This window comes from Pocillopora verrucosa, chromosome 5, assembly GCF_036669915.1.
Source record: "Pocillopora verrucosa isolate sample1 chromosome 5, ASM3666991v2, whole genome shotgun sequence".
Taxonomy (NCBI): domain Eukaryota; kingdom Metazoa; phylum Cnidaria; class Anthozoa; order Scleractinia; family Pocilloporidae; genus Pocillopora; species Pocillopora verrucosa.
In genome coordinates, this window is record NC_089316.1 from 3581983 (window position 1) to 3594870 (window position 12888).

Below are 12888 nucleotides of genomic sequence, written 5' to 3' on the forward strand. Positions count from 1 at the left end.
TTGTCAGCCATACTTGATTGGATTTACAGTGGACGGTGGGGGTAGGGGACAGAGGAAGACCGGAAGTACCGTCTTCCGACAAAAAACAAACACACGAAACGGTGAGGTAGTTTGGTTTTTAGCCAGAAAAGAAATGGCTTCGACAAAGCCTTCTCAGCGGTCACAAATATAAACTGATAATTACTGCACTCTATTTTTCTAAACGAAAATCCTTGAGTAAAGCTGCCGTTAGTCTAGTTGACAATTCTTCTTTTTTCTTCCACTTGATCGTAAACGATACTTTGAAGCAACAAACAACTGCACTCGAAGGTTTACCGCTACAGACCAAAGCGCTCACGGCTGACGAAAATAAGAATTGATATTTGTTGCACTCTATATCCTCCAAATGACAATCCGTAAGCGTAAACTACCGTTAATTTGATCGAAGATGCTCATTCCATTTGATCATAAACAACACGTTGAAGCGCACAAACGACAACTACGTTCAAAGGTTTCCCGTCATAATTTCTATCTCAAGAACCAACACCTGAGGTATCAGGCTTTTCCAAAAGCCAGGTGGCAACACGGCCGGTAAATCCTTCCAGAAACCAGTGTAGAAATTTCTTCTTTTTGTTCCGATTTTAATGGGCAAGACACATTAAATTCCGAAAGACACTTGAATGCTTCCTCGAGAGCAGAATCGAAACTAATAACTTGCCATCTTTCTATTTCTCTCGCAAGAGAGAAATATCAGGATGACGCTGAAATGTCACATTTAACTTGTAATCGACCGCTGGAGCTTAACCGCACCAATCGGGAACTCCGTTCGTAGGCGACCATAATCTACGCTCGCCAAGAATTACGCCCGCTCTGCAGGCTACATCCTGTCTAGAAAAGAAAAAACATCCTTTGTGAAAGCGACTGGTACTGGTGGAGCTCCACGCTGGCGTTCAGTTTCGAACAACTTGAAGTCAACGTCACACCAAGATTTTCCATACATAATGTATGTTAAAGTGCCTATGACACGATTTTTTTTTTTTGCATATTTTGGTTGATAAACTGTATTCAAAATTAGAAATGATCGATTAAACCGCCCAGCGAGTTCTCCATTTTTTGGGGCATTGAAAGTACAAAGTAACCTTAGTAACCTTGGTAAGTCAATATGATGTGATCTACGAACTTTGAAAATATATCAAGTCGAAGGAACATTTTTGGTCTCGGTCTGCATTTTTATCAACAAAATAAACACGTATCGCTTCAAAAGATGATAATACAACCACGTGCAAAGCTGTCAAATTGTTTCTCGAATATTGCGCGTGTTGCCACAGTGACATCTTATTTACATCTACTTTTATTAGGTTGATAAAATCTGTACAGACATCACACCAACCAACTCGCGCTCAACGTGAAAAGACTTTATGAAGGCTTGAAATTATACTAAGAACGATTTTGATCAAGAATAGGGCTAGGAATATTGCACAATTGTGCAAATAATCGTGAAAGCTGATCGCGAAAAAGCGATTGCGTGACGCTCGGTAAGTTGTAAGATGACATGTTATCAAATACCAGACGAAAAACACATTAAATTCTTAGTCCACATTTTGTACCCACTCAGCAGTCTGCATTTTGTACCTAGTCTACAAGTATCCGTGGCACCAATACAGTTTATTTTTGGTTACAGTTATTCGCACAACAATCACAATCGACTACAAAATACCTGTGTGTGACTTAATTCGACATTTTCGTTCTTTTCCGCGTTAATACTCTTTCCTTTTGTAAAAATGTAGACATCACTTTCAATGTTTCAATTAACCTACCCCCTAGAAAATAACTCTTGCATGCATAGTATGCCTATGTTTTATTAAACAGACATGTTCACTCGACCGCAACAGGACGCAGATATCCTATTTTTTAGTTTACGACCATGATGAAACACAATAGAAGTGCACACACTGCCGAACGCAAAGTTTGATGATTTCACGTTGTCATTTTGTAGAGGATTGCGCAGAAATGTACACAGCTTTAGAACGTACTTGCTGAGCCATTGTTGTGCTTATTAGATCTTTTGTATTACCACGTCCTCGTTGCCCTCGCCATTGTTCTCTACCACGCTTTCCGATGACATGTCAAAAAATCAAGGTGTTCGCAAATTCAGCCGCCAAAAGAAAACTTTAGCCGAGCTAACTTTTCTCTTGCTTCCCACACTGGTTCATAAAAAAAATTGTTATGAACTCGAGGAGCGGTAACTACAAAAATTTCGGTAAAATTTCCGCACAGCCCCATACTATTGTAAAACAAATCTGTTTTCCCAATGGCTATGTATTGTTTTATTCATTGTTTTCTCTATCCAAGAACTGAATGCATAATGTAGTATGGGGCTGTGCGGAAATTTTACCAAAATTTCCTATTTGTTGGCGCCTACTACAGAAATTGTGAAACCATAATAAACATCTGAAATACACCTACCTCGTCACTTTAATACGTCATTTTCATCTCTTTCGACCAAAGTGATGGAGCTTTCTATGCATTCTTCAAGCATTCTCTTATAAACCTACCGGAATGTGGATCGGAACGATGAAAAATCAGTTCACTTTCCCTCCTTAATTTGGAGTTCTGAACAGTGTGTGAATGCAACCTGAAAACATGCCATTTTTACCTCTTTCGTAATGTCCCCTGTTAACGCAGTCAAGTGTTCATTGATATCGCCTTCTACAACATTTTTGTCGATCTCGTGGTCACTTTGGCAGGAAACACTGTCCATACCAGCTCTGATTTTCTTTGACTCTAACGGCCCTTTGATTGCTACTCGCTTCGAATTTCATACACCGAACAACTTTTCGTGCTGCTTTATTTTGTTAGTAGTTGGCTGGGAGTTTCCTTTGCATAGATTGCAAAGGCAGAGATGAGACCGCTCTGAAGCCATTTCGAAATGATCATGTTCAAGATGCTTTTTATCCGTGTAATCAACATGTGACCGGATTTGGGGCAAAGTTTACAAAGGAGGCAGGGTTACCAAGCTGGTTTCGTTTGTGAACGTTTTTGAAGCAACTACGGCGTAGAGCTGGTTTAACGGGGGAGATCGAGTTTAGAGTGAATTGAAATGAAACTAAAATACATGTGCCTGCATTCTGCGTTGGATTTGTGGCCGCCCAGTCATTTTGAGCTTGAATTTTTCGCTTCTTGGATTGGGCGCTTGTCCTATGTTGAAAACCTAGAAATTGGCCGAAATGGACTCTCTTCAGCTAATTAAGCGGTCAGATAAAATAAACAAAATAAATTATCAGAGAATCCAGACTTCTGGTCATGTCTTTCATGTGAGTGTGCTTGTACAACAGTACCAAGCAATTTTTCAGAAAGGTTAGTTCTTCAATGTATGATTGAAGTGATCGTGTATGTACTACAGATATGGTATACTGCAAGCATAAAGCTATACACTGTTGTATAGTCTTTGGTACAAGTCAAATGAAGACTTTTTCATTCCAAATTCATGTGGTTTCCGAGGAATTTTCATGATGCTTGCGTATTCCTAACAACCCCATGAAAACTAACTGGCTATTAACTTTCATGTGCCATGAAAATACAATGGAAAGGCCTTCAGTTGAGAATTCAGGGAAAATTTTCATGGTCAATGAATTTTTCACATATTTTCAGGATATTCCTGGATGTGATTTGCTATGCAAAACTAGTGAATTTTAACACCATGAAATTGTTTGACATGAAATTCGTGGATTTTTCAGTACTTTGAAAAGGCCATGAAATGCCATTTATTGATATTTCATGGCTTCTATTTCACCTTACACGATATTTCATAGGTTGTGAATATTAAATTTTCACAGGTTTTTTAATATGATTTTTCATGTCTTTTTCATGGCACTGAGACCATGAAAATACCATTGATTTAACCAAGAAAATCTTGTGAAAAATCTGTAAATTTACCATGAATAATTTCGCAAGATTTTCATGGGTTTTGATTTCCTAGTGTTAAGCTACAATATTCAGTTAGCAAAAACTGGTGAGTATCCTGTGTTTGACACAGAGTGACCCCCCTTTAAAAAATCCTGGCTATGCCCCTGATATACCAGGGTAACTGAGATAAACTTTTTAGAAGTATGGGTTAGTTAGATTGTGTGTAGATTTCATCTTAATGATTCCAATCTGTCCCAGAGGAGGTATATTGACCCCTCTCCCACAATGGTTAATCCATGCATTATCCAGCAATTGGGTATTGGTAATACTAAAAATTATCATATACAATACTGCTCGCGTATACGTTAACTGCGCAGACGAATTTCATGCGCTCTGATACAGGGTAGTCAAACGCGTATATACGATTTTTTTGTGCACACGGTCGAAAAAATTGCGCGATTCATGTGTCTTTGTTATTCAGTGCCATAAGTTTCTTTTGTATTTCATTGTTGCATGAAACAAAGGACTTCAAGGCTTGAAAAAGCAACGAGAAGACAACGGAAAATTTACATAATGAAAAAAAGCACTTGGGCAAGTCGCGTTGCTTTGCGAATTTTTTGCATAACGAGCAATAGTAGATTTGCTTGATTTGAATTGCATGCGATTTTTAGCATGTTTAATTCGCATTTTTCGGTTAACGTATATGCGAGCGGTACTGTAGATGTTGTTATCATGATCTAATATTAAATTTTTGTCGCAAATTTACAAGAAACGTGTAACAGCTAGAGAGGAGAATTAACAATCAGATCTTGAGAGGTAAAGGGTAAAGGTTATGCACATGAGGCAGTGATTTAAGAATCCTCGTTGTATGTTGTAGTGAGGTATAAGCAACAATTAAATCTGGTTTCATTTTGTGACTAAACATATCATCTACCTCTTTACAGAAGCCATGTCACCTTCGGACTATTTTCTCCACAACAAATGCACCAATACTCACATGTTCATTGTATCAGCAAAAACCTGTACGAACAGGATCAAAGCTGTACCCCAGTCCCTTTTGGGGTACTAGATTCACACTTGGTAACAAAGCAATTGCCTTTTATTACTGTTGTATGTTTATCACCTTTTTAAATAATTAGTTGAATTATATAAGCACTTTGATTAGTACTTGTGATCAGTTGAAGGACAGATGCATCAACGAGGGTACCATTAAAAACTTTTGTATCTTTATTAAATTAAACAAATAGATTCCATGTTGCTCTGTATCTTTCCAGTAATAGGTTGCAGAATATCTCAAAATGTTATAGGAATATCGGTGACATGCTGCTGCACCTTGAGTGCCACTTTTTTTCTCTTAACTCAATTTGACATATCTGTGATGTATTGATTACTGATTGATATTGATATTGTGTACAATCATAGGGCACAAACACTAAAGATCGGAGCTGTAAGACATGTGGCAAACCATTGGCTGATTGTGTAGGTCACTATGGCCACATTGATCTGGAACTTCCAGTCTTTCATTTTGGATTCTTCAGGTCAACAATTGTCATTTTGAAATGCATTTGTAAGGTGAGAACTTTTTGGATATGGGTTAGTGAGATTTTTAAATGCAGAGTTGTAGCAATTAAAGAGCTGGAGAATGAATCACACGTACCTTATACAAAGCATGTAATTTTAGGTACCAGCCTTTTAGGCCTGGAGAGGGCTAGGGTGCTGAACTTTGTGTCAACAGGAACGGGAGTGGCCTAACTGGGGCCGTTGTGCTGTGTCTTTGGGCAAGCTAGTAAACTCTAACCATGCCACTGTCTGCTAAGGAGAATAAATAGGTACAGATTATGGTGCAGGGAACCTGATGAAATACCTAGGGCTGGCTGCAGTAGATTAGCATTTCATATCTGGAGGCTCGGGAGGAACTGTACTCTTAATGACTCTGTGCTATGAAAACATTTCCTGAGGTGCTCACAAGGAGAATTTGTTCAAGAGCTTCTTTAGTTGGTGATCATTTCTTTTACTCTCACAACCTTTGATGTGTGATTTAGTGGTGATATTGTAAGGAGAAATTGGATGATAGTCACTCCTGGGGGTCAAAGGGTTAATGGGTCAGAATGTTTGCAAGATTTTTTTTTAACCTTCAGGCAATAAGTCACTGCTTTATGGTAAATAGTTTTTCCTTTCACCCAGACATGTTCCAGAGTGCTATTACCACCTCAAGAAAAGAAACAATTTCTTGATCAACTAAGCAGACCAGGTGTCTCATCTTTAATGAGGAAGAGCTTGAAGGAAAAAGTTATGGAAAAGTGCAAAAAGATATGTCATTGTCCATACTGTGAGGCAATCAATGGTAACTCACTTTTAGATATCTCTCTGCAAATCCTTTTAACTGAACCATGTGTGTTTGTGTACTACTAGGGCTATTTCCAGCCATTACTAGACAAGAAAATTATTTTCCTTTCAGGAAGAGGCTTCTAAATGAATAATCTTCACTGTTCTTTTCCTATTCTATCACCCTTCTTATTAAATGATATTTTGTGTTTGAAAGCATATCTCAGTGAATGTGAGTAGGAAAAAAGGATGAAGGAGAAGTTGTTGTCAGTTTCATTGCTAAGGACTAACATTACTTTGACTCCTCATGGATGGGTGGCTAGCAAAAATGGAAATGAAGTTATCTTAGATAGTGTATTTCCTTGGATAAGGGTCCAGACGCTTAAAATTTTGGCTGAAAGGAAGGGCTCTTAATTAAGGGGGGTGTTCATTGAGAAACTTTCAACCTTTACTGCTTGGCTATAGTTGAAACTAAAAAAGCTTTTCCTTGTATTTTTACTTTTTAAGAAGGTGAGGGAGGTGGTGGGAGGGAGGTGGTGGGAGGAATGTGCTTATTTGAGAAAACTATAGATCAGTGTCTTTGTTTTGTTCCTGTCAGGTTTTGTGCAAAAGAGTGGAATCATGAAAATTGTACATGAAAAGTACAAATCAGCCAGGAAGTACATAGATCCTGTTATCTCAGAGTTTCAAGCATCCTTTGGCTCAGCCATAGAATATAACAAAGAACTGGAAAGTTTTGTGAGCAGAGCACCAGTTTGTATCAAAAATTAATGACAACCTGGGTCCTGTTTCTTGAAATTCCTAGGTCATGTTATGGAACCAAAGTAATTGAATTCTATTCACTTCTAAGGAAATATATGGGGCTGAGTTTATGAGTTTAGCTCAGGAACCAGTTCATTTTGTTTGGTTTTAATAATATCTTTTGTTGTTCACATTTCAAAACTGTCAATATCTTGGTCTTGAATGAATCATGGTAAACGTAACTCACCTTTTTGGGCTTGTTAATTGACCGGGTCTCTTAAAAAACAGGTGCCTGGAAACCAAAGTTGAAGGTTCTTGCACAAAGGCTTGTTAAATTGCAGTTATAGAGTTGTTTTAGACTGAAAATTCAACCTTGTATCACTGGAAAATGATTGTGAGAAAATGAAAAGTGATTATGGTTATCATAGTTTTTTATGGAGCAAATTTATGGTGATTTTGTATTTCTTTCTTCATTCAACAGGAAGTGCTGAATCCATTAAGGGTTATCACCCTATTTGAACAAATCCCTGATCAGGTTAGTATAAAAGTGATTGTCATTTGATTTTGGTAAAAATGAATTCACTGAAAGGAACCTATGTAGCAGTTCCATTCAAAGGGAAATGTGACAAGGAGCACTTTTGAAGTGATTACCATTCAGTGGAAAAAAAGGCTTCAAAATTAGTTACTCACCCTGCCTAGAGAATGCTTATTTCTCAGGGATTACCATTTGGCATAAGCCTATTAAAATAAGGCTAATGTGGTGTAAGCAAAGTTTCTCTCATTCTCCTTATACAGCTCCTACCCGTTAATAGTTACATTGTACATTTTTATTACTGTTTTATATTACTGCTGTGTTTTTGTTATCATTTCCAGGACTGCCCTTTATTGGGGATGAAACCTGAGCTGGGTAGACCAGAGAATCTTATTTTGACACGGTTGCTGGTTCCACCTGTATGCATCAGACCATCTGTGATCAGTGATGTACCTGGTGAGAGGTGTGTAATTCAGTGATGCATTTGGTTACCTGATGGCTAATATTAATTTGTGAGGCATCAGATTGAGCTTTCTGAGTGGTCAAGTGCCTTTTTCAGTCAGGGTCTTTGTGCCTGGTTCTTGAAAGTTTCTCTTTGCTGGAAATGTGGTGACCAAGTGGATACATTGACTCTCAATTGAATGACTTCAGTTGCAGCTGTAGCTGCTTTATTGTCGCCCTTGCGAACTGAATTCCCAGTTTTCTGGGAATTCCTAGGAATTCCTAGGAATTCTCAAAAATTCCCAATTATGCAAATGACCCTTGCAAACTGAATTCCCAGTTTTCTGGGAATTTCTGGGAATTCCTAGGAATTCCTAGGAATTCCTAGGAATTCTCAAAAATTCCCAACTATGCAAATTAACTCTGATTTAAAAAGCTTGGAATTACTGGGAATTTCTGGGAAAGGAAGACTCCAGTTTTGTGAGGACTTGGAATCCCTAGGAATTCCTAGGAATTCTCAGCTTTACAAACTACCTATAATTTAAGAAGTGTGGAACTCTTGGGAATTTCTGGGAATTTAATTTGAGGCAATTTTAATACCCTGAGGTCCACATAAATTCTAAGAAATTCTCAATACCTTGAATGTGAAGGTTTTAAGAAAAAGAGTAATTTCAGAGACCTAAAACTTTGGCTCAATAAAGGGTATGCTATGCAAAACTTACCAAGAGATATAAATACATGTACATGTTTATAACTTAAAGATCATGAAATTTATTACTCAAACTAAGTTTTAGTAAATCTTTACATTAATATGGATTTTCTCATGAACCAGCTGTCAGTTATGTTAAATGGAAATTGCCAACTTCCACAATAATTAACAATAATTACATTGTTATCTTACTTCCCTAACCTACATTACTGGTTGCCTTTGTTAGAAAACCTTGGAACAGTCAAGCTCAGTTGCCTCAAACGCTGTCAGAGACTTTTTGTTGACAATACTTTTAGTAGAAATTTCATGCCTTAGACAAACAAATTCAACACCTAATTAATCTTTCTTTTTTCATGATTGTTGTTGCTGCTTTTTTTTTTCAGTTTTTTGCTCTCTTTTCATGACTAATTGCTGTAATTTGTTTTGCTGTTTTTATTCTTACAAAACATTTTTGTAGGAAATATTCCAATACTTGTGGATCATCCACACACTTTGCAAACATTTGGCATGCAGACAAGACAGAGGTAGTCAATGTTCCCTTTGAGGAAAAACACCTTTTATATGACGTCTTCAATTTACTTTATTTGAAACTCTGATCTGAAAATATTTGTCAACAAGACTTGTTAGTAGTGAGAAGTACCAACCAAGTTTCCTTTCATAACTTAATTTCTTAAATGTCCCAATCACTGGATCTCCTAAAAAATATTACATCTTTTTATTTTTGGTGCAAATTACAAGTCCTTCTTTATATAAAAATGAAAAGTGCTTGTCATACTCCAATAATAACAGCTCTTAAGTTTACTTGTTGTTCTTCTCTGTCTGTCAGCTATCAACAAAATTGTTTTGTACTTCGGGCAGCGCATAACTATTTGTGGACCAGAGTTCCAACGCACCTCTGTAATCGCATATAGCTACTTCTGTCTCTTGTACAAATGTTTCTCCTTTGTAAGACGCACTCTACTCTGTTGTCAATACTGCTTTAAGTTCAGTGAAAACGACTGACTGAGGAATCGAGATGGCGGTGTTGGAACGTGTTGCTGAACGCTTGCTACGGTCAAGCTTTGTAGATTTAGGTACTGGTACACTGGGATCATCTATGTATCTCTTATACTTCCGAATGTGGTATCCTTCTTTTATAAACATGAGGGTGAAAGACGATTTGTAGTCGCATTCAAAACTGTGATTGGCTTGTGTTATTTCTCACCTTTGCCATTAACACAACTCAAGTGAGTTTCGAGTCTTTGTTTCCTCGACAACTTTCGGCCACAAATCGTGCATTTGTAATACGATCGATTCTTGTCGATTATTTCTACATAGAGTGAGCTCACATCTTTATTTATATCACCAAGCTATCCATCTTCTAAAGGCAGATAACCGGTCGGAGAAGTCAGAATAAAGTTGAGCGCTTCTCTTAACACTGCAATCGGCAAGCCAGCGGATTCACTTTGCTAGCCAATGACAAGTCCTAAAAGATCCACGTGATCATGCCCGTGATCGGAAACAAAGAAGACTCCATTTGACGCTCATCTTTGAATGTACTTTTCATCGGTTGATCGCTTTTCTCAACTGTTTTGCTTAATATAACATTTCTAAAGATAGCTTTTATTGAGGTTCAATGGGAAAACGAGAATAGCGTGAGTGTTGTAAAAGAAAAGAAAGTCGTTGGCGCCGTGGAGCTAAAAGAAGGGACAACAGTTGACATATTGACTGGTACAAACAAGGGTCGAGTGGCCATCTGTAAAGCTACGATTTTGAAAGTTTGTGGTGAGTAAAAATTGCGATATTCGTTACGTGATCAAAATCTTATAAAAGAATAGATGTAGCGGGTTGAATTAAGCTTACATAACGCTCGGCGCAACTGAAACTAGACTAATTCTGAGAATCGAATCGGTCACTTGCATGCCGCAGTTTCTTAAGCTTATGCTTTACAATAAAATAAACCTATCAGTATAAGGTTTCAAGATTCCTCTAGTCACGTTTGGGAACATTCAAGATTCATAATAGGAACTGTTATTAAACAAACCTTAGTACATAAAGAAGCCCTCCTTGGTAAAAACAAAATAATGTATTCAGCCCTTTTTTAGTAAAATCCATGAGAGAGATGTACTAACTCCAATATAAAAGTCACTCAATATAACAGAGATTTCTCAATTTGAGAATCCAATGAATGCCCTTTTCCTCATAGCCATCTTAAAAGCCTGGTCTGAGCTTTAAATATACATATTTTAATATATTATTTTTTTTCAAATTCAGATGTCAAGGAATCCAGATACAAAATGGTCAAGGGTCTTGTTGACAACCTCATTCAAGGCCAACTCATTGTGAGCCTAGGAAAATAAATACAAACAGTACAAACAGCAGCTAAGTTTGCAGTTTAGGATAACTTCATTCTAATTTATTGTTACAGTTACAACAAGATTTTAATCAAAAAATCAATTTTATATGTCTGTAATTAGCCCCTTCACTCCCAAGAGTGCTTGGTTTTCAAATATAACTTAAGATATTGTGTTTTATGGAAAAGAATCAACAGATTTTATTCACAATTTGTGTCAAACCAAATTTAATGATTGATTAGAACTATTTTATATGAATAGCTGTAATTGAGGATTAATCCGTATGAAGTTTTCAAGAAAAGAAAAATAAATCGAATTCCATCCTAATATTACCACACATTGATGTTAATAATTAATCAAAAATATTTTACATGTAAGCCTTAATTAAGCTTCTAAATAAATTTCATTGAATACTTGAATTTTAGCTGGGTTTTTTTAATTTAAAGTATCTATTTTATATCATTAGCCTCATATTTTTGCTTAAAATTCCCAGTAATTCTTAAACATTCCTAAAAATTCCCAAAAATTCCCAGAAATTCCCAGAAATTCCCAGAAATTCCTAGGAATTTTTTAGATTTACAGCTTTTCAGGGAAAGTCATTGGTTCTCTGAGTTGGAATTCCTAGGAATTCCTAGGAATTCCTAGGAATTCCAAGTCCTGTTGGCTATAAACTTGGAATTTCTGGGAATTTCTGGGAATTTCTAGGAATTTCTAGGTTTTTAGAACCAGAGTTGTTATGGTTGGGAATTCCTAGGAATTCCTAGGAATTCCCAGTCCGAATTTACCGTGAAAATTCACACCTTTATTCCTAGGAATTCCTAGGAATTCCTAGGAATTCCTAGGAATTCCTAGGAATTCCTAGGAATAAATTCCTAGGAATTCCTAGGAAAATCCTAGGAATTCCTAGGAATTCCAAAAGCCATTTCGCAAGGGTGACCTGTTCTTGCAAAAGATGCTTAACTCTTGCATTGCCTCTCTCTACCCAGGAGTTTAAATTGGTGCTGACAAACTGTCAGGGAAAGTTGGGGGGATTGTGATAGAGTTTTGGGTGGTAACTGTAATCTGAGGAAAGACTAGCAGTCCATAAATATATTGGTAAAAAATGATCAGGAGAAATTTTGCCTAAACATCATTTCTCTTTTTTCTCTGTCACTGATAGCTATGAAGATGATCTTACCAGGAAGCTCAAAGATATCATTTCCTCAATGATATTATTAGTAAACACAGAGTAACAGGCGCTAAAGTACAGATGATGATGGTGAGTGTGGAGTAATTTTGGGCTCACGTGATAGCAGGAGCATTCAGTTCTGACTATATATCACCTTTATTAAAAAGCCTGCACTGGCTATCTGTGGAAGCAAAAGTTAACTTTAAGATTCTCCTCATCACATATAAGATCTTGGATAGAAAATCTACAGAATATGTGGCAGATATGTGGACTCAATTGCCTGAGTTATTATTTTTTTTTCAGATGTGGAGAATATTATTTTGTGACTTTACACATTTCTTAGTTAGAACCATAGATATGTTTTGGTGATATCCACAGGAAGACTGGGATTTTCTCCAGCTTCAATGTGCTTTGTACATCAACAGTAAAATGTCAGGGATTCCTCTTAGTATGCAGGTGGGTGTGGATTTGATTTTATAGATTCTACTTCAAAGATTTCTTAGTTTGAAATGGTAGTTGGTGCATCAGTCAGCCATTCAGTTGGTTTTTTATCAACTGAGTTAAGTTACTTTTTAAGTTAGATGGTCTGTTGGATGGTCACTCAGTCACTCTGGTGTGTGGGTTAGTCAGACAGTCCTGTAGCTCTTCTCTAAGTCATGCTTATCATCAGTTGGTCGTTTTGTCAGTCAGTAAGTCAATCATTTGGTCAGTCAGTCAGTCAGTCAGTCAGTCAGTCAGTCATTTGGTCAGTCAG

General features: G+C 37.1%; 1 protein-coding gene and 1 pseudogene across 1 annotated transcript in view; one reads left to right on the forward strand and one right to left on the reverse strand.

The window, feature by feature from the left end:
• Nucleotides 1-12888, reverse strand: part of LOC131775729 (beta-hexosaminidase-like) — a 64129-nt gene that overhangs the window by 19691 nt on the left and 31550 nt on the right. The gene's annotated exons all lie outside the window — the stretch shown is intronic.
• Nucleotides 1-12888, forward strand: part of LOC131775728 (DNA-directed RNA polymerase III subunit RPC1-like) — a 32570-nt pseudogene that overhangs the window by 2878 nt on the left and 16804 nt on the right.